The sequence below is a fragment of the Helicoverpa armigera genome, chromosome 19 (assembly GCF_030705265.1).
Source record: "Helicoverpa armigera isolate CAAS_96S chromosome 19, ASM3070526v1, whole genome shotgun sequence".
Classification (NCBI taxonomy): Eukaryota; Metazoa; Arthropoda; class Insecta; order Lepidoptera; family Noctuidae; genus Helicoverpa; species Helicoverpa armigera.
This window is the reverse complement of record NC_087138.1, coordinates 6,114,963-6,134,587: the sequence shown is the minus strand read 5'-3', so window position 1 is coordinate 6,134,587 and position 19,625 is coordinate 6,114,963. Positions and strand designations below refer to the sequence as shown.

Here is a 19,625-nt window from a genome sequence, read left to right as displayed (position 1 = left end):
ACTGTTGAATGCATTCTTTCGACACCTTATTTTGAAAAATTTAATAATTTATGACACTTGAGGTTGTATATTTTTAATTTCAATATAAATAAAAATAGATAGCCATAGACATATGATATTGTAGGAGACGGTATTTATCCAAGCAAACACTTTGGTCGGAGTCATAGACTGAGGTCTGAGGTAGGGACACGATATCGCAACCATAAATATCGATATCGGTATAGTATCGGTATCGAAACAAAAGTATCAAATTAGTAATAGTATCGAAACTCCAGTATCGATATGAGTAAGTATCGAATAAATATGGTTTTTTTTATTTTGTGTGTAAATCCATGTTTTTACATATAAATAAATAATATGGAGTTTCCGTACGAATAATGTATGGAGTTTCCCTACTACTTTAAATTAATTCACATCCAAAATCCACAACAGAGATGCGCAGACCATGAATTTGACCTGTTGTGATTTATTAAAGGGCCACAATGAAAATAAAAAAAACACCTTAGACACAAAAAAAGGTTTTATTTCTAGCAAACAGATCATGGAGAAGATATAAACAAAAGCACTTAAATATTCCACTCTTCTTCAGTACAGTCACCGAGGAACAAGAGTTTATTAACTCTTTTTCCTTTAAGTCTGTTTCTTGCTCTACTTAGTGTTACTCCTGCCTTCGAAAATAACCTCTCTGAGGGTACAGATGTAGCAGGTGAGTGAAGATATTGCTGAGCCTGTTTATACAGTAATGGAAAAATAGTTTTCATATCTTCCCATTGTATGTGTGGGTTGACGGTAAGAGGGCCCACGGGGTTTGCCAAATACAGAGAAAGCTCATCCTTTTCTGCACCCGCTGCATCCCATTTGGACTTTTTTTTATTTTTACCATGTGCTAAATTTTTATGGAGTCTCCAAAAATCGTATTCCGGCGGCAGGTTTGAATCATTTGACTCAGCAACGTCACTCTCTTCGCCACTACTTGTAATATAGTCTTTCATATTCCTTCGAATAACCGATAGCGCTTTAGCGCATGCTTTTGGATCCGTAAAATGTAAGGTTTTGAATCGAGGATCCAAAATACAAGAAACCGCTATTATGTAATTATCTTCCACATGACCAAATCTCTGTTTTATTTGGTTTAAAATCGTATCCTTGACTTTATTAATTACTTCACATTCCTCTTCTTCTATTTCTACTTCAGCAGATGATATTTGTGATTTTAAACAGTTTATTATAGGGATGATTTTACTTGCCGTGACATAATTCTCCCCCGACATTTCGCGCGTGACATATTCAATAGGTTTTAATATTTTTAGTATTTTATTTAAGTTTTCTAGGTCATTTGCAGATGGAGTTGGTGGCGCCTTAGGATTCATAACTAATATTGGATGAATTATTGGAGCTAATTTTACATACCTTTCTATCATGAAATAGACCGAATTCCACCGTGTGCTTACATCAAGAATCAATTTTAGAGGATTATCACCTTGTTTTGATCGTAATATGTCACTTTGTATAACACTGTCACGAAAAAATTTAACAACTTTTCTGATTTTATTACATAAGGACACAAACTCTTCAATTTTCATAATACTTTCAAAAATCAAGTTAATGGTATGTGCGAAACAAGGAAGGTGTTTTGATCTGTCCAAAAACATGTTGATTGCTGCTATCATATTTGCGGCATTGTCTGTTACTACACTAGTTATTTTTTCTTTTGTAATATTAAAAGAATCACAAATATTATCTAAATTGTGAGCTATGTAGATAGCTGTGTGCCTCTCATCTAATTCGACTGTAGCTAACACCTTTGCTTTTAATTCATTTTGATGATAGTAATGTGCAGTAACACCAAGATAACTTGTCATGGTCATTGTTTCAGTCCAAATATCACATGTAAGGGATATGTAACCTACATTTTCTATGTCTTGTCGAGTTTTCAACACCATCACATCGTATAAGTCATCTAGACGACTTTTAAGTGTATCTACACTAGGAATTTTGAAAGTAGGGCATAATTGCTTTATGAGTCGGCGAAATCCTCTTCCTTTGACGATATCAAATGGTCTTTTGTCGACACATATAAAGTATAAAAGTAACTTACATAATAAGGAATGCCTAGATCCTCCTTCAGAGTATAACATTTTACGATTCAAAGTTTCTGTGATTGACATTTGTTTTTGTTTCTGGGATGGTGTGACTTGTGAAGCAATTTTAATGTTTTCAGCAGTGTCCTTGTCAAATTGTTCAGAAGAAATTGTATTACATATAGAATCAACAGTGGAAGAAGTTGAAGGAAGAGAATTATCTGTTGAAGTGGAAGAAGTAGCAGCTGTAGCAGAATCTGCAGTTGTTGTACAATGCCTTTTCAGTTGCTGTTGCAGTAACCGAGGTTTAGGTGAACTGACTTCGTCCAAGGAACTGAAAGAAGAGAAATAGAACAAATAAAGTCAAGTACACAAATTATGTACCTACCTAACCTACTACACATAACTGAAAATGAAAAAGTTTATTATTTCTTCACAAATTTTCAATATAAAACATTTGCTAATCATGCAGAGCAAAAATCGTGAGTTATATGTGCGTGCATACTTGAATAAATTTATCGAATGCAACAAACTGGTTATACTGTAAAAAAATTTAGGTATTTATATATACTGTCATGTCATGTCATTACACAAATATCGCGTATTCATGAATTATCGTGTGTTACTTAAATTCGAATATTCTTTATAAACATCGATCGATAATTTTGTCGACTGCAACTACATCACTATTAATTTACCTACTTTTCATGAGCCACACCCGCACGCGACTTGGCCCGCGTTTACCACGCGAAAGAAGTCGCGGGCGTGATGTGATATAATCCCCGATAAACGGGCTTTCCAATAGTGAAAGAATTTTTCAAATCGGTCTAGTATGTAGTGTAGCTACAACAGAGCCTATTAGATGCAAACCAACTTTTTTATTACTATATCTATAGTAATGAAAATAGATATAAAATAATTATGACGCCTTACCTGTTTGAGTGCTGCTTCACATGTTTTTTCATGTTAGACGTATTCCCACTTGTTTTTATTATTTTAAAGCAGGTCTTACATGACGCTTGTTCATTACTTATTTTCTTAAAATATTTCCATATCTCGCTTTGGGGAGGCGCCATTCTTGCAGCGTGTAAACTAGACTGTCCACAATTACTTCAATAAAACTTCAAATAAATCTCATCACAGTCCCACTAAGGTTCACTCCGTTCACTGCAGGTTCTCCAAATGAAATAATTATCATCAATACGTGAACGAAACTAATGCAAATTTCAATTATTGTTCTGAGTGTCGATACATGCGTGTTTTGCGTGATTGACAATAAAACAAAATGGCTACCACAGATTATATAGATGGATCATGGATGTGAGTCATGTGACTACTTGGTATTGGTATTGCCCATTCCGTTTCATCGTTTTATAAGGCCTTTGCCGTCATGTTGGCAGTACTATATTGCGTTTATTTATTTTTATGTTTTTTTAAATTACGTTGTGTTCTGAATACCTATGTAGGAACGTTAAAATGCGTTAAATTGGTATTTATGAGTTAGTTGCTCGTTTCATTTTTTTTTTATGGAATCGATACTAGATGCTAAGTACTGATATGAGTACTAAGTATCGAAAGGAAGTATCGAATTTCTGAATACTAGTATCGAATCAAAAGGTAGCGATATGAGTAAAGTATCGGATTCGATATCGTGTCCCTAGTCTGAGGTGGCTGTACGCGCTTACGTGGACAAATAAACATGTGTAACACAACTTAGTACTGTTTTATATTATTAAACTTTAACATTAATTATTAACACGAAGTTACAGAGATGAGATTATTAACATAAGATTGCAGAGATGCGATGGACCCGTTACGTTATTGGTTATAGTTTTTGATCTCGATGGCCCGTGAAGTAAGTGGACGAGCGCGTCCTCGCCCCTTCTCCAGCGCGCCGGCGTCCCCGTGGCGGCCTCCCATTGGATGATGCAGGACGTAGTTGGCGCGCCGTTTGAACCGCCGCCTGCGATTGGCTCGCGCGCAGGTGGCGTGATGCGCGGCGGGCACCTCGGTGTTGCCAGGGAGCGCGTACCGCGCTTCCCCAGCATTTTGCCCCGCCGCCCGACTGTGTTGCCAGGGGGCGCAGGCCGTAACAGTGGCACTCAGTGTCTGCACGATTGATTCTTATACACAACATACCACAAGGAACGGTTTTTGGGCGGTAAATGAAACCGACCTTTTGTAATTTAACGCTTGTATTTCGACAATAATTACAAAAGGAACAATATTTCGTAAAATAACGATGCGTTTCGTTCGAGAGAAGAAATGGCAGTTCAGTTCACCGGAACCCCCCCGCACACGTCGCCGTTTCACCCGGGTTGCGTTCCGGCGTAGACAAACGGTTTAACAAGATTTCTATATTTATGAAGTGAACAAGTCTTTTTTTGATACGAGTAGTTACTGCTTTTTTGCTCATAAATGTATGTTCCATCCAATATTACTATGGCTTTTCTTTCCTCAATATTACTTCCTTTCTGCAACTACTTCCCTTGAAATGTGCTCCAACCCCAATTGTTGTGGCTCAAAGTGTGTCATCATTACATCTCTTGTTTTTTTTATATATATTTGCTAAGTGTGCTTCTGCTCATATTTAAGTTTGAATTCTTTTAATAGTCATTAGTTCTTGTCGTTTACTTGTATCACTTTCAGTTTTTAATTGTTCTTGCAGTTAAGTACATGGCTTATTGACGGTGTGACGGTTAAGGGACATTGAGATACACTTTGCAACTTGTGGACTTTGCCAAAGTGTATCTTCAGGCTCTTTTCTCCTTTAATACATGATCCTAAGTATAAACATTGTGCATTGTAGGACCCTTGTATTTTTCAAATTCTTCCTTTCTTTTCTCTATTGGAATAAAGCTACCACAATTTTTTAACATTTACAATTATATTCAATAACGATTTTTGGTTTCACTAATTTATTTTTAGTGGTCGTGTATTCTAAATTATTGTATTTATTATATTTCCTCTCAGACCTAAGTTGAGGATTCATTCTTTTACGACCCTTTTCGGTCTACCAGTTCCCGAATTAGATGGTTAATCTTAGTCACTTATAGATGGAATAAGTTCTGTTGATTCTTCATTGTTGTTAAGTTCTAGCCCTAGGTATACCCTCATTTTTGAGCTTTTCTTTTGAAATGGAAATTTCTTATTTTTACTTACCTCATTATCTACACTATCATTAAAAGACGAACAAGAGGTTGTCGACTCATCTATATGTATTACTTTACTACGTGAAACATAATCCGGATCTCTAACGCTGTCGACACTATCACAATAGTCAGGTGCATCTACGTGTTTTGAAATGTCATTATTTTCGTTTATTATTATTATTTATTTATTTAAATACTAAAATGTACATTTTATATTATAAAAAGTACAAAAATGTCCAACAAAACTGTATATAACATAGTTTGTCTGTTGGATCATATTTTTTAAATATTATTAGAAGTATATAATGATATGTTATATAAGTAGTATTAGAAGTTAGATATTATATTAAGTACGCAAGTATGAAAATCGATAAAAAATTAGATAACTACAAGTACCGATACAAGCTGTTGATTTGCACCCGTGCAATATTATACACAACAATAATATAAACATTTTAAATAGAAAAGAAAACAGCATAGACACTGTATGTATATGTGATTAGAAAAACTACAAAATATATCTAATAGTGCTTCAGCACTGGCACTCATCATAAGGATAATGATCATATACGCTGGCATATAAGCATGGTTTACAAAATAAGATTGACCATCAGTGCACATTACACAAAAGTATTTACAGCTCACACTTTTACTTTTGCTAAAAAAATTTTCCTTCATTAAGTCCTTCTTCGGTATTGATTGTGGTATGGCATTTGTAAATAGATGCTAGAAATGCCTCCATGGTATCATAATACAGCCATACTGGTTTATAAACATCATCCTCTCCTGCACCAGATGTCAATGATTGTTTCTTGCGCCGCAAATGCTGACGAAATGTTGCCATGAGGGAATTTTTCTTACTTTTCAAGTCACTTGAAGGTCTACCCATTTGTACACTTAACCTTTCCCAAGCATCATTCACTTTTTGACTATTTTTATGATATTTGTCTTTGGGATCCCAGATAATGTTTTCTTTTTGGAAAAGTTCCAAAAATCTAAACGTTTCTTCTTGCGACCACTCCATTTCGGTAATATGCAAGCCACAACCTGCGCGGCACAAGGTTGAAACTCGAATGGAGCGAGCGCGCGAATGTAAACACTGCGCTCGCGTACGTTGCGAGGTCCTTTGACTCGTGCCCAAAAAACCGCCTCGGACGCGAGCGCTGCGAGGCGCGAGACGATACACGTGGCGAGCCGCAAGTGTCTATTCACACTCTCGTCTCGTGCTTCGGCTCGCGACTCGTCTCGCGACTCGCGCGCGAGTGTAAATGCGGCATTACGTGTCACAACGTTTTTACGTGTCACAACGATTTAGACGAAATCAATTTTAATGCAAAACATATTGCGGTAAATCATTTGTTTTTATCTTCAAATTTATGTTTAATTAGGTCATAGCAAGTACAAGACATTTTAGTTGAACTACAAAAACAACTCAATATACGACACTGAATCTTATCGATGCCCCGCTTATAACCTGATGGATGTTCAGTGTTCCTTTTATAGTTTTAAGGTATACATTCTTTTATAGCCTCTATTTCTGTTTCAGTTATGTACTCACATTTACAGCCTAAGGGTGCATCACTATTGTAGGGTGGTATGGTTTTATCAAGTTTTGATATTTATGCAAGCTCTGTATCTTTGAAAAAGGAAGTTCGACCTCTTTTGGAACCATCACATATTAAAATAGCCTTAGGTGTGTCACCACTCCCAAAAATATGATTTGGTAAACCTCTATTTCGTTCGATGACTTCACTCCGTGTACTGTGATCGAGTCCTAGATGCAGGGGAACAAAATAATTTTTCTGTCAATAGCTTGTCTTGACTTGTTAAAAACTGTACACAGACGTATGCTCGGTTCACCAGTCCTCATTTTGCTGAGATAAATACCTCCTATAGTCTGTACGTGGTGTACATATGTTGATGTTGAAACATCTACGCGGACTCTACTTGATCAAGCAGATCATTGAATTGATTGTGATTTAAAACAGTTCAGAAATTAAAATCTTCCACTGCTATTTCGTCAATATTTTCAAAATCTATTAGAGTTCTTTGTTCTATTGCCTGAAGATACATATCCAGATAATTGTCAGCCCGGCCATCTCTTGGATTAGGTGATGATGAAATACCCATCTGCTCTACCAATTCCTTCGCTTTTTTGGATTGCCGCCTAGACGTATGAAACTCATCAGGAAGCTTGTTTTTGCTCCATGATTTGGGTGCTGAAGTACGAATCATAGTTTTCACAGAAACAGAGGTAGAAGGGGTAAAGGTTAGGAAATACGACTTAAGACGTTCAAACATTTGTAAAATCCTTTCTATAGCTGGAAAAAAACTCAGCCAGCGCGTATTTGTTTAAAATGAATGTCTAATTGTGAGCTAATACTTTTGTTAACTTTTTCTTTATGTACTGCTGATATGCTGGGCAAATTTTCATTCATAGATATCTACAGATTTTGTTATAGGCGTCATTTTGTTTCTAGCAATAGGGGCTCTATTAGCTAAATCAACATAGTTTTCATTTTGTTTACTTTCTCGATTTGTTCCTCATTTTTCTTCAGCATACGTTGTTACTTTTGTCAATGGTTTTTTAGTTTTTTCATACAAATGACTTCTGTTTTTAACTGGAACTTTTCGTTTTGCAATTTTTTATTTTCAGATAAAAAAATGCATGTGCACTTTTAAGTAATCTATTATGGGATCCATATGAGCCCATACAGCTGCAGTATCATGTCTGAGATTCGGATTAAACGTGGCAAAGCATTGTCAAAAAATAAAGTACACTAGTGTGAATAGTGATTTGCGGCCGATTGGATTTCTTTTGCATATAATTTAATTATAAATACGTACCTTTTTTAACTCCCGAAATAAGGATGTCCGCATATTTTCAATATTTTTTTCAATATTTTCAATATTAGAAAGATGTCAGCCAAAAATTTCAAACATTAGTGTGAATGTTTGCTACCTCATGTCGCGGTTAAAATAATCTGTATTATTTTTATCCCACATGCGAGGTCGGTCTTTATATGTAGACTTCTATAATTCGCGTTCCTTGTCGGCCGCCATTCTGATTGTACGCTTTTCGTACGTGCACTCCGTGTAAGTTACGTACGTTACCGCACTGCCCTACAGTCACATAACATAAATGTTAAGAGGATGAAAATGTTTTCGATTAAAATATTGTTTCTCATGCTCAGAAGGTCTAACAATTGCATTATGCATGCAATCAAAGCACTCAATCACACCAGGAAGTCCATATTTATAATAATGATAATATATCATTCATTCTAAATACATAATAAAATAATCATGTTGGGTACGGTACACACTGTCGCTTAATAAGATTCCTTTCATTTATATTTTGCGGGAATTTGATGTACTACCTTTCTATATGGGGTGCATTTGGGACAGTCGAGATTTCCTTCAAACAACGAGAAACAGTCTGTTGTGCCAAGGGCCCGTCTAAGTTTTGTCCCACTGACCTTTGGGAACAACCTCGAAAATAAAAATTCAAGGATCTGAAAAAGACGAGGATTATGAAGTTTGATATGCTAATTTTAATAGAAAAATTAAAAACAAAAATCATCACCTTTGACGCTTTGCCTTTGGAGGTAGTAAAAGCACTAATTCCTGGCACAACTCCTCAAATAATAGCAGACTGAGTCTGTAATTTCCTACAAACTCTACGTCAGGAATTTCACTAATATTTAATTGATTGCGCAAACGGCGCCGCCGCCGCCGCCGCCGGTTCCTTCTACGCTGTACACGATCTTCACGAAAAGCTCCTTCGGTTAAAAGCATTCTTGCAGCCATTACCAATAATTTTCATACAAAATTCGCAAACGAGGCAGACACAGACGAGGCATTGAGTCTGGATCTCTTGGTTGTTTTTTTTTGCGTTATTGTTCAATTCTTCGGAGAACTCTTGTTTTATGTAAATAGTTCCGCTAGTTCTGTACTCAAAGCAACGCAAGTCAAACACAGTTGCTTCTCCTGCTTTCTTGCCGGGCTGATAGAGTTTAAAGTAGCTGTCACTGGCTGACCTGCGAACTATGTCTGGATGCCATGTGATATGCGACTAACCCATATCGTCCTCAAAACATCATCAGGAACAGTAAGGCCCGACAGGCTTTTTTCGACATCGCCCCGTCACTAGTGCCGGGCATTACATTCCCTCCCATGGTTCTTCACGGGGTCACCAGTTTGGTATGTTGTATCACAGGGGTATGTGGATGCGTGTGTATCACAGAGTACATTTTTATTAGGGTATAGAGTGGTCACTCAGGTCATTTTGAGGAATGTATAGTATGGCGCCGTCTGGTGCTTTGTGCAAGGTACTTTCGCTTGCCGCTGGGCTTCACCGTGCCTATTTTTTATTTAATATTTTTTAGGAAATTGAAATAAAACAAAATATATGATACAAATATCTATAATGTACGTAAGTGCTAATTTTTGAACTACATAATTTTCTTCAGAATCAGTTCTGGACCCTGTTCATAATTTATTTGTTTTTTTTTTTTGCACTAGCTGATTTATTCAGTTTTTTAAATGACTTATTTTTGTGTCCCTCGCACTTTATGAAACTGTAGTCAATAACTAGTGATAATATCGTTTTCATGTATTGCATTAAATTGTCGATTATGGGGTTCTTTCTTAATATACTAATTTAAATACATAAATATACTCTTTTATTAATGAAGGTGATGGATATGTGAAGCAAGTTTTTTTTTTAATATTCCTTTACCTTAATGGAACTATTAATTGTGTCTTTATGACAAAAATTATACTTTATTTTTTACTTGCGCAGCACATATCCGCACACGTAGTCAATTTGTGATCTTATTTTTGGATCACTCCTTTTAGTTTCTACATCTTTAAATATGTGGTCACTATCAACGTCTTCAAATTCGACTTCTGTTGTACAAACTGACCTCTCATTCGTCTTAAAAAACATGTTCTTTAATTATTTAAATATAATGCAGGAATTAACTTGACACACATTTACCCTGGTGAATGTACACTGCTCATATTATTAATTGGCAGTGAGGCAAAAACTGCTTCAAAGGAAGCCCAAGAAGGAGAAATATTACGGCACCCATGGCTTCTTATGCTTCCGGAAATTTTCCAATGAGTCTTGGTTGAAGTGGCGCAAAAGAGAGGTCAGATTGTATTGTTTTTGTAATATGTCTACAAGATATTCTATATAATTATTATTGTGTTACCAGTTTTTAACTGAAGGTACAGTAACTGATTTACAATTTTTTTGGAACCTCATGGAACTCAAAACCGAAACTTGGTGATACTGGGCCCAGCAGTAGTTTTCGTCTTCTCTTTTCAAAGTTATCAAAACTTCCATTAATTGAGTGAAACAACTCATCAAAGAACTTGAGCAGTGCAGCTGTTTCCTCACATTCTTGAGGAAGTACTCCATCGCCTGAAATAACATGCTTGTCTGGTCATATTGACTGGTCACAGCTTCATACGTACGGGTCATTCTACTTTTGGGTTAAAAAATAAAATGAAAAAAAAAAGAACTTCGATTTTCATATGCTTATTAGATTGAATGTGTTTAGTAACAAAAATAATTAACAAAATAATTAGTCACAGAGGTAACTTATGTTTTAATTACGAGAAAATCGGCAAAAATATAAAAGGACGATGACAGATGTGACGCCATACGTAACAGAAATGATTATATTCAAAATAATTCTGGTTTACAAATAACCAAAAATTTGATAGAAGCGATAATTGTTAACATAATAGGGGTTAAAGTATGAAATTGCCGATTTGTACTGAAAATCTAAATTGTATTTTTTTTTAATTTTTAACAAACTTATTTAATCAAAATAGTTGCCATTATTATCTATACATTGCGGCCATCTAATAAGAAGGTCATTTATGCCGTTACGATAGAACTCTGAGGATCTAGACTGCACAAACTGTGTGAAAGAATTTTGATCTGCCTCCTGGGAAGAAACTTCTTGTGACGCAGATAATTGTCCAAATCACAAAAAAAAATGGTCGTCCGTTAGAGCAAGGTCTGGCGAATATGGAAGAAGACGAATAGTTTCCAACTGCAGTTCCTGAAGAGTTAAAACGGTTTCTTTTGCTGTATGAGGCCTCGCGTTGTCATGGAGCAATAACGGTCGATTCATGAGTCGTGGCTGTTTTACTGCTAATTTTTTCAACATTATTCGTCTTCGGCTGGGTATCTGGGTAGTTTAACTAGGATCGGCGTTCGCCGTCTCTCTTAATTTCTCGTTAATCACCTGTCAGGCGGTCTTTTTCATGGCTCGTTCTTCAAGTCGAAGTTTCCACCACGAAAGCGTTTAATCCAAAATCGCACGGTGCGTTCATTAGCAGACACCTCTTCAAATGCAGCATTGATATTGCGGGCTGTTTCTGCCGTTTACTTCCGCGTCGGAACTCATATTCAAAAATTACTCAAATTTTCGCAGTGTCCATCTTTCTTGTTTAAGTTGAATAACAAAAACAATTGAACATCGATAATCAAATGTTTCACATTTTTTAAAAGAAGAACATCACAGAAACCACGTGAAAAAAGTTTCATTCGAAAACCTCAAACCATGAAGACTCTATGGCAATTCAAAAACCTACTAGAATAAAACGGCAATTTCATACTTTAACCCCTAATATATTGATATCAATTAAACCAAAAAAATAATTATTCTTGAACACAACAAGAAGACAGAAAAAAATACTTAAAGTCCTGGCTTATTACAATAGTAACATCTCACTTCCAAATGATGATTCTTGGAATTACGAAAATCATCAGTCTTATTAAATCGGCACTCACTTGTATAATGTCCTAGTTTATTAGAAGAAAGAAAGAAAGAAAGAAAAACCATTTATTATCGCAAACGACGCAAAAGCAATAAAACAAATAAAACTAATTACAGAACAAACAAACATTTAAATACGCTGCATTTGCGCCACCTTGCGAAAAAGGGACAGCGCTCAGCATAAATGCTGTGCCTCGCGCACGCAGGCACGAGACAACAGCGCTGGTTTTCAGCGGTGACTCGCGTGTCCTTGCCTCGGAAATTTAATAAGTTCCGAGACAACCCTGGACATGCTTAACTCTGTTTCGGCAAGGGACATCATTAAAAACATGAATACAAATTATACAAAATATTACAAAAAAGTTTAACAAAAATATAAAATAAAAACAAAAGTATTATTACAAAAAAAAAAAAATACAAAAAAGGCAGACAAAATTAATTAAAAAACAAAAACAACCAAACCATAGACAGCGCGGCACTTTGTTGTGTTTTGTCTGCGGCGCGGCGCGGCAACGATAAGTGTGAAGAGGGCTATCACAAATTTTCGCGAATTTAAACGTTTTATACGAGTTTTGATGCTTTGGATATAGTCACAATAAAAAAACAAAAATAAGATTCAGAAAGTTTGATCATTTATCTTGAAAGTGTATTAAATAAATATTTTAATTTGTCCACGTACATCAGTAAAATCTTTGTCTCTGCAAAGGATGTTTCATAAAATGTTGCTTTTGGGTATCTTTTGATGCTTCGGTACTCCGAGGATATAGCAATTTAACCATTTATAAAAATGTTCAAGATACAACTATATCTTGTACTTGGAAGTGCTTAAATCAATTTATTACAATTCATACAGTATTACACCAAAAATAATTCTATAAAACTGAGAGTTACTGACAATTTTCCGTACGAAACTATATTTTTTATCTGTAAAAGTATAATCCAAATTCAAATAAAAAACATTAAATAATTAAGGTGGTATTGTTATAAAGCTTGAAAAAAAAATTGGTCTATTTAAAAGTAAAACAATATTTTAAAATAATTTTTGTTTGCAATGCAAAAATCAATATAAATCTTGTGACGCGCGGTGTTCAACTTTAGTCAGCGCCAGGCGCTTACCGAGGAGGGACGTATCGCTCGCTGTTGCGCCGCGTAAACTCGCCGGAGTTCGAAAAATATAGCGCAACCTACGCATCTAACACGTTTTGATACTAGTGAGTTTTATTTTATTTATTAGTTATAATGATCTGATTGAAATGTAATATACATAAGTATTAGGCCATGATATTCTAATTCGAAAATGTTATAGATTGGGTTCTCTTTTTGTTCTCTGTTGGTTATAAAGAAATATGTACGTAAATGTCATCGTCGTTAGTTTCGCTATTGCATAATAATGTAATTGGACTTCTTTGATTCTTGCAGGATAATGAAAGCATATTTAATTCAGACTATCAGACTCAATTGAATACCAGTACAAATAATATGGTAAGTATTTTTTGTCACCCGCAAAAGGTATACGTGACATATTTGTTTTAATAAACTATCTACATTCCTAGTTTTCATTGTTGCAGGAAAATGAAGATACAATACATGGAAGACGAATTATAGATTTTAGTTTTTTTATAAATCAATTACTTATAATTGATAAACATGGTGAAAAGTTTGGTTGTCGATTAAATAATTTAAAAATTGAAAACGATTACTTGTTTATTGTAACTCAATCGAGCTATTCTAGGTTATAAAATTCATCGGTACAAATAATATTTCATAAACTATAAAAACAATAAATTATTTCGGAAAAAAGTGGCAAAGTCTCAAGTTTGTTTGTGCCGCGTGGCGGTCCGCAGGTGTGCGTTGCGTATTGACTAGACGCACACATGCGCAAGTGCTGCCGGCTATCGTCTAATTTACCTACAACTGAGCAATTCGATTTTGTAATAGCGCTCTGAAGTGTCAAATGTGTTGAGTTTATTTATTGTGAATACAGTGTATAGTAATAGATTGGGAAGTGATTGTGATGTAATGAAATGCAGTGTTTATGTTGTTGTTAAATATAATATCTCTTTATTGAAACCACAACCGACCGACAAGACGACCCACTGACCGAAATACGTTCATGGGGTGTAAAACAAGTAGGCTATGGCTATCCGGTAACATAAGCGGGAGAACATACAGTACAATTTGTGCATAGCTTTCCATCGACACAAACCGAGGTAAGAAATGCTACAATTAACTAACTCTAAATAACCTACTATAGAAACAATGTCAATCAAAAATCCGAAAGAAAATAAGAATAATATAAAATAACCAGAAATTGCATTTATGTCAAAATTAATTAAATACTTATTGTTGCCTGTGAAACAGACAGGGGACAGCCAGACCGCTCCACAACAATGCAGGAGATCCAACCAGCGACTGTGGGCCATAACCTATAAGGTGAGCAACTATTTTTCCATACATTATTGAGATAGTTGTGCATCTAATAATTATTACATTTAAAACACTTGGCAGTTTTCCTGTTGTTTCTTTTAGCCACAAACGCTGCCGATGATTGCGAGCTCTTTTTCTTTAATTCTCTCTTCTTCTATTAACAACCTAGCGACTAGATTATCATAGGTTTGCTTATCATCTGGAGCGGATTCCCATGCCGAGACAAAATGCTTATAATCTTCCGGTAACGACATCAAAATCTTCGTTATAACAAACTTATCAGATATTGCTTCACCAAGCTGTTTCAAGTGGTTTTGCATCTCCTGTATTTTCGATAAAAATACGCACATATCTGAATTTTCATCGTATTTGAATTGAAAGAAACGTTGTTGTAGTATGTGGATGCTGGTTTCAGACTTCTGTTCATAGACACTCAGTAGTTTTGCCACATACTAGCTGAGTTCTCACACGAAATGAAATGTAACATGACTTCTTCCGACATTCTTGTGACCAACAACGTTTGAGCTTTCGCATCCTGAGCCTCCCAACGATTTCGTTGTGCTTCATCCTCAGGTTTAACCGAAGTTCCATCCACAATATTGTAGACGCCTTGACCACGCAGTAATACAGACGTTTGGAATTTCCATATGTTCCAATTTTTGGCACCTTCTAGTTTTATAGTAAAATGATTGTTCTGTATAGACTCCATTTTCTTCCTTCCTATAAACTTTACTGCCTTGTTGAACTTTTTCAAACAGGTAATTTCCTTCACGTAACCTCAAAATTTCTTCCGCCGACGCTCGCCGGTTTTTGTACTTTTACACTACAGTATTTACTTTCCTTTTAAACTTTTATAATGTTCTGTTTTAGTTTTTTATCTGGGCCCATAACCAGATAAAGTATACATAAAGTATAATCACATTTACTAACTTTTAGCAACACACAACCAAAACGCCATTACAGATAGAGAGAGTAAGCAATATATGTCTCACTCACACCAAGACCATATTACATTGCACTGCATTGCAACCTTTTATATCACTGGTACATGTGCACTGATGACAACATTATTACTGCTTTATTCATTTTGGGTACATACGAACACACAGTTGCTTCTTTGCTAAAGGCGAAGTTAGAAGCATAAATCACCATCTCCTTGTGTGCTTGCATATTTGGAGGAAGAAACCGTTTATTTTTTCGTACCGTTCCAACTAGTGTCATGTTCCACAAATTCAAGGAATGAGCCAGTTGAAGAGATATAAAATATAAATTGTTGAATATATATAAATTATCCGTAGTTACATTTAGTCCTGAATTGGTAAAAATTTAGTATCGTTTGGCAGGCGGAGGGGGAGGAAAAGGGGGGAGGGCATTTAAAATATGCATTTAAAATAAAATAACCACGAAGGGAATGGCGGGGTCTTGCAGACCCCGCGCCATCCCCTTCGAACCTAACCTATTCGAGTCGGGGGTGCCCTAAGTCGCGAGCTCGCTTCGCTCGCTCGTGCATACTACGAGAAATAAGATGTTATTTGAAATAACATCATAGTACATTGACGCAACTCGAAGAGAAACGGAATGACAGCTCATCACAAATCGCGAAGCGGATCACAAATGACACTTAACGCAAAAACCAGAGACATTTATTTATTTTTTGCGTTCCTTTTCACGGATTTGTACACCACAGACGATATACTAAAACACATTCGGTTGTCTTTGACTTTGGTATTGTCGCTGCTGATGTTTGCAGGTGTAATAGTGTTTTTTAAACTGTGGAATGCTGGTTTCAATTTTTTTACTTAAAGTGCGAATTCTTCCTTCCATCAATACTTTAGAGTAACTTTTTTTTTTTTTGTAACTACAGTCTTGGAAATTCCATTCTCAGTCTTCTTATATTCGTAGTCTTCACGCTCCCATTATACCCATTTCGCACTCAAAGGAGATTGGGCAAGAATGTATGAAGTTTGGTCCAAATGTCCACCACGAACGAGACCTATATAATTAAATAGTCCACTTAATTTAGAGTAACTTTTACTAATAAAGTAAAAAAAAAACAATGCCAAAAAAAGTTATAGCCAAAAATGTATTCTTAATTTTCGGTAGTATATGTTATGTATCATTATTATTTTTTATTTTATTCCATTTCCGCACTTTATCTAAAACTAAGATGAGTAAGGCCGCTGCCTCGAATTTTGCGGGCAGCGGGGCGGCAGCGGCGGCGGCGCGGGAGCGGCAGGATCTAACGCGTATAAACCCTCGAATACAGCGGCGCGGGAGCGGGGCGGGCGCGGGCAACGAGCGGTGCGCTCCAGTCAAGCGGTGACCGCCGACAGCGCGTTGCGCGTCCACATTGTAGTTGTACATTTTTTTAGTGACGTAGGTACCTATCAAAATGTCTTTGGACGTGCAAGAACTACTTATTTCTTTAATCTTTGAGAGGACACCCATATGGAACAGCAAAGATGTGAACCATAAAAATAGAAGAATAATCAACCAATTATGGGAAGAAATAAAAAACGAACTGAATATTGAAGGTAATTATAATGATTTATTATGTCAAATAGGTACAATACTTATTATGTTTTACAAATTAATTAGTAACTAGTGCGATTATTTACAAAATATTCTTTGAATTTTTCACGTACATATTGTGCTTGATGAGACGTCCGGGCGTTTGTTCGTAAGCGTGTTTGTATTCTTTGTTGATTCGTATTGACAGTAATATAGGCAATATCATTATTACCGTCCTTATCTCGGATAATATTATGCAACAAACAGTAAGTTTTGATGAGTAATCTTGCGTGACATCTGTTTGTCTCTATGGGTGATCTGAAAATATGCCACTTGGATCTCAAAATTCCGAAAGCACACTCAATAGTCTTTCGAGCCCGCGATAATCGCTTATTATATAACTCATTTTGTGCATTAAGTACGCTTTGAGGATAAGGTCGCATCAAATAGGTTTTGAATCCTTCATCTCCAATAAAAACCATTGGTAGAATGATATCTGATCTGGGTAGGTATCGTGGACGGGGTTCATTGAAGTTATTACTTTGAATTAAATGGTTCAAATTAGAGTAATGGAATGTCCCTGCATCGCTTTGTTTTTTATGGATCAAGTTGCAGCCAAAAGTAATGAAGCTCCCTACTGAACCCGAATGGAAAGTTATAGCAAAAGACTTTTATGATTTGTGGAATTTCAATAATTGCCTTGGTGCAATTGATGGCAAGCACGTAGTAATTTTTTCGCCCCGAAAATCGGGATCACAGTACTTTAACTACAAAAAAACATTTTCGATTGTACTGTTAGCAATTGCTGATGCTCATGGAAGATTTATAATGATCGATGTTGGATCAATGGGCAGATACAGTGACAGCGGAATATTCACAGATAGTAATTTCTACAATGTGTTGCAAAACAATGGATTGAGATTACCCGCAGATATACCCCTATATGAAGGAGGTTTGCCTCAGCCTTATGTTTTTATTGGTGACTGTGCATTTCCGTTGATGACACATTTATTAAAACCATATCCTGATCATGAAAGGTTGGATAGAGACCAGTTAATATTTAATTATAGACTGAGCAGAGCACGCCGAATGGTAGAAAGTGCATTTGGTATGTTGGTGCACAAATGGCGTATCTTTTTTAGGCCATTAGATGTTAAAATAAGTACCGCCAAAAAAATTGTAAAGGCTCCGTGCGTTCTACATAACTTACATTTGACTCTGCAAAATGAATATTGATTTAACTATAGGTATATGTTGTGTTATACTCGATCGGTTTAGGTAGTTAACTAAAGGTAAACAATCTTGGTATGACTTTTTGTTTAAAAACACAGTTTAAAAACAAAATGCAGCTAAAAATTAATGTAAATACAAAAATAACAACTAAATAATCAATTGAACCATTATTTTAAGCAGTAGTTTGTTTCATGTGTATTTGTATAAAAAGTTCTACCAAGATTGTTTACCTTTAGTTAACTACCTAAACCGATGGAGTATAGATAGATGTTAAATAAAAAACTTACCACTTTCTATGTTTGTTTTCTTTAAAATGTCTTTCCAAGCTGCGTCCTTCACGTCTAATTGTTTATATGAAATCAGTTTTGTGTTCCAAAGACACGGATATTGTCGAACACATTCAATAAAAAACTCATCCATTTTTATTGGAAAATTGGGAACACGTGTATCGCGTATGAGGCTGCAAGACTGACTGCACGCTTGACTGCCGCGAGCGAGTGATGCGAGTAATCGCCCGCCTCACTCGCACACTCGTTTATAGCCGAGCTACACAAATATCGGAACTACGCACTCGCTCCCGGCGTCTCACTAACTCGTTTCTAGTTCTAGCTCTACTCGTTAATCGTTGCCGGTGAGACAAGTGCCTAAGGCACATTTGCATATAAACAGCCCATATTTTTTTGTCCGATGGATGTACGAATCACTAACCAATTGAGGCGCCAGAAGTGCTTGAATATACTCAGCGGTGCCTAGATCTAAGAAAGTTCGATGTAACTGGTGGTGTCTTCACACTAATAATGAACAATTCTATTTTTTCAGAAGTTACAGAAAGTACTAAAATCGAACATCACGAAAAGTAATTAAAAATAATAAAATTGAAAAAATCTATAAAATGTTTTATTTGATTTTGCTATAACTTTTTTCTGGAATTATATTTTTTTTACTTTCATAACAAAAAATGCTCTATATTTAACGGGCTATCCAGCCATATAGGTCTCGTTTGTGGTGGACATTTGGACCGGAATCGCCCATTGTCCTTTGCCTGGCCTTCTGCAAGGTGATAATCCAACTTGGATAGTTTGCATGCCTCACATTCGCCATTCACTGCAGTTTACTTCCAGTAGGCTGCTGGAAGTATTTCTACACAACTCAATTGTATGCGAACCATCGCCTCTTACGTGTTCTCCGTAATAGGAACGTGCTTGTTTTAATTGATATGTTCCACATGCAATTATATTCCAGCCTCGGCTATTATACATTATAATCTATGTTTACATTTAGGCTGCGTTTCCACCAGAGATGTGCGAGGATGCATAGCGAGGGATGTGTTTGTAAAGAACCAATAGGATCGCTTCATTTACCTTGCCTCGGTCAGCACAGCTCTGGTGGAAACGGCTCAGCGGAGCTAGATTTTTGCGCAT

General features: G+C 36.0%; 1 long non-coding RNA gene across 1 annotated transcript; it reads right to left on the bottom strand.

Moving 5' to 3' along the window:
• Positions 1-502: 502 nt before the first annotated feature.
• On the bottom strand, positions 503-3,741 carry LOC126053968 (uncharacterized). Its single transcript, XR_010277409.1, has 2 exons — positions 3,015-3,741; positions 503-2,415 (listed from the first exon to the last, which is right to left on the bottom strand). It is a non-coding gene; the product is annotated as an uncharacterized LOC126053968 (long non-coding RNA).
• Positions 3,742-19,625: the final 15,884 nt, after the last annotated feature.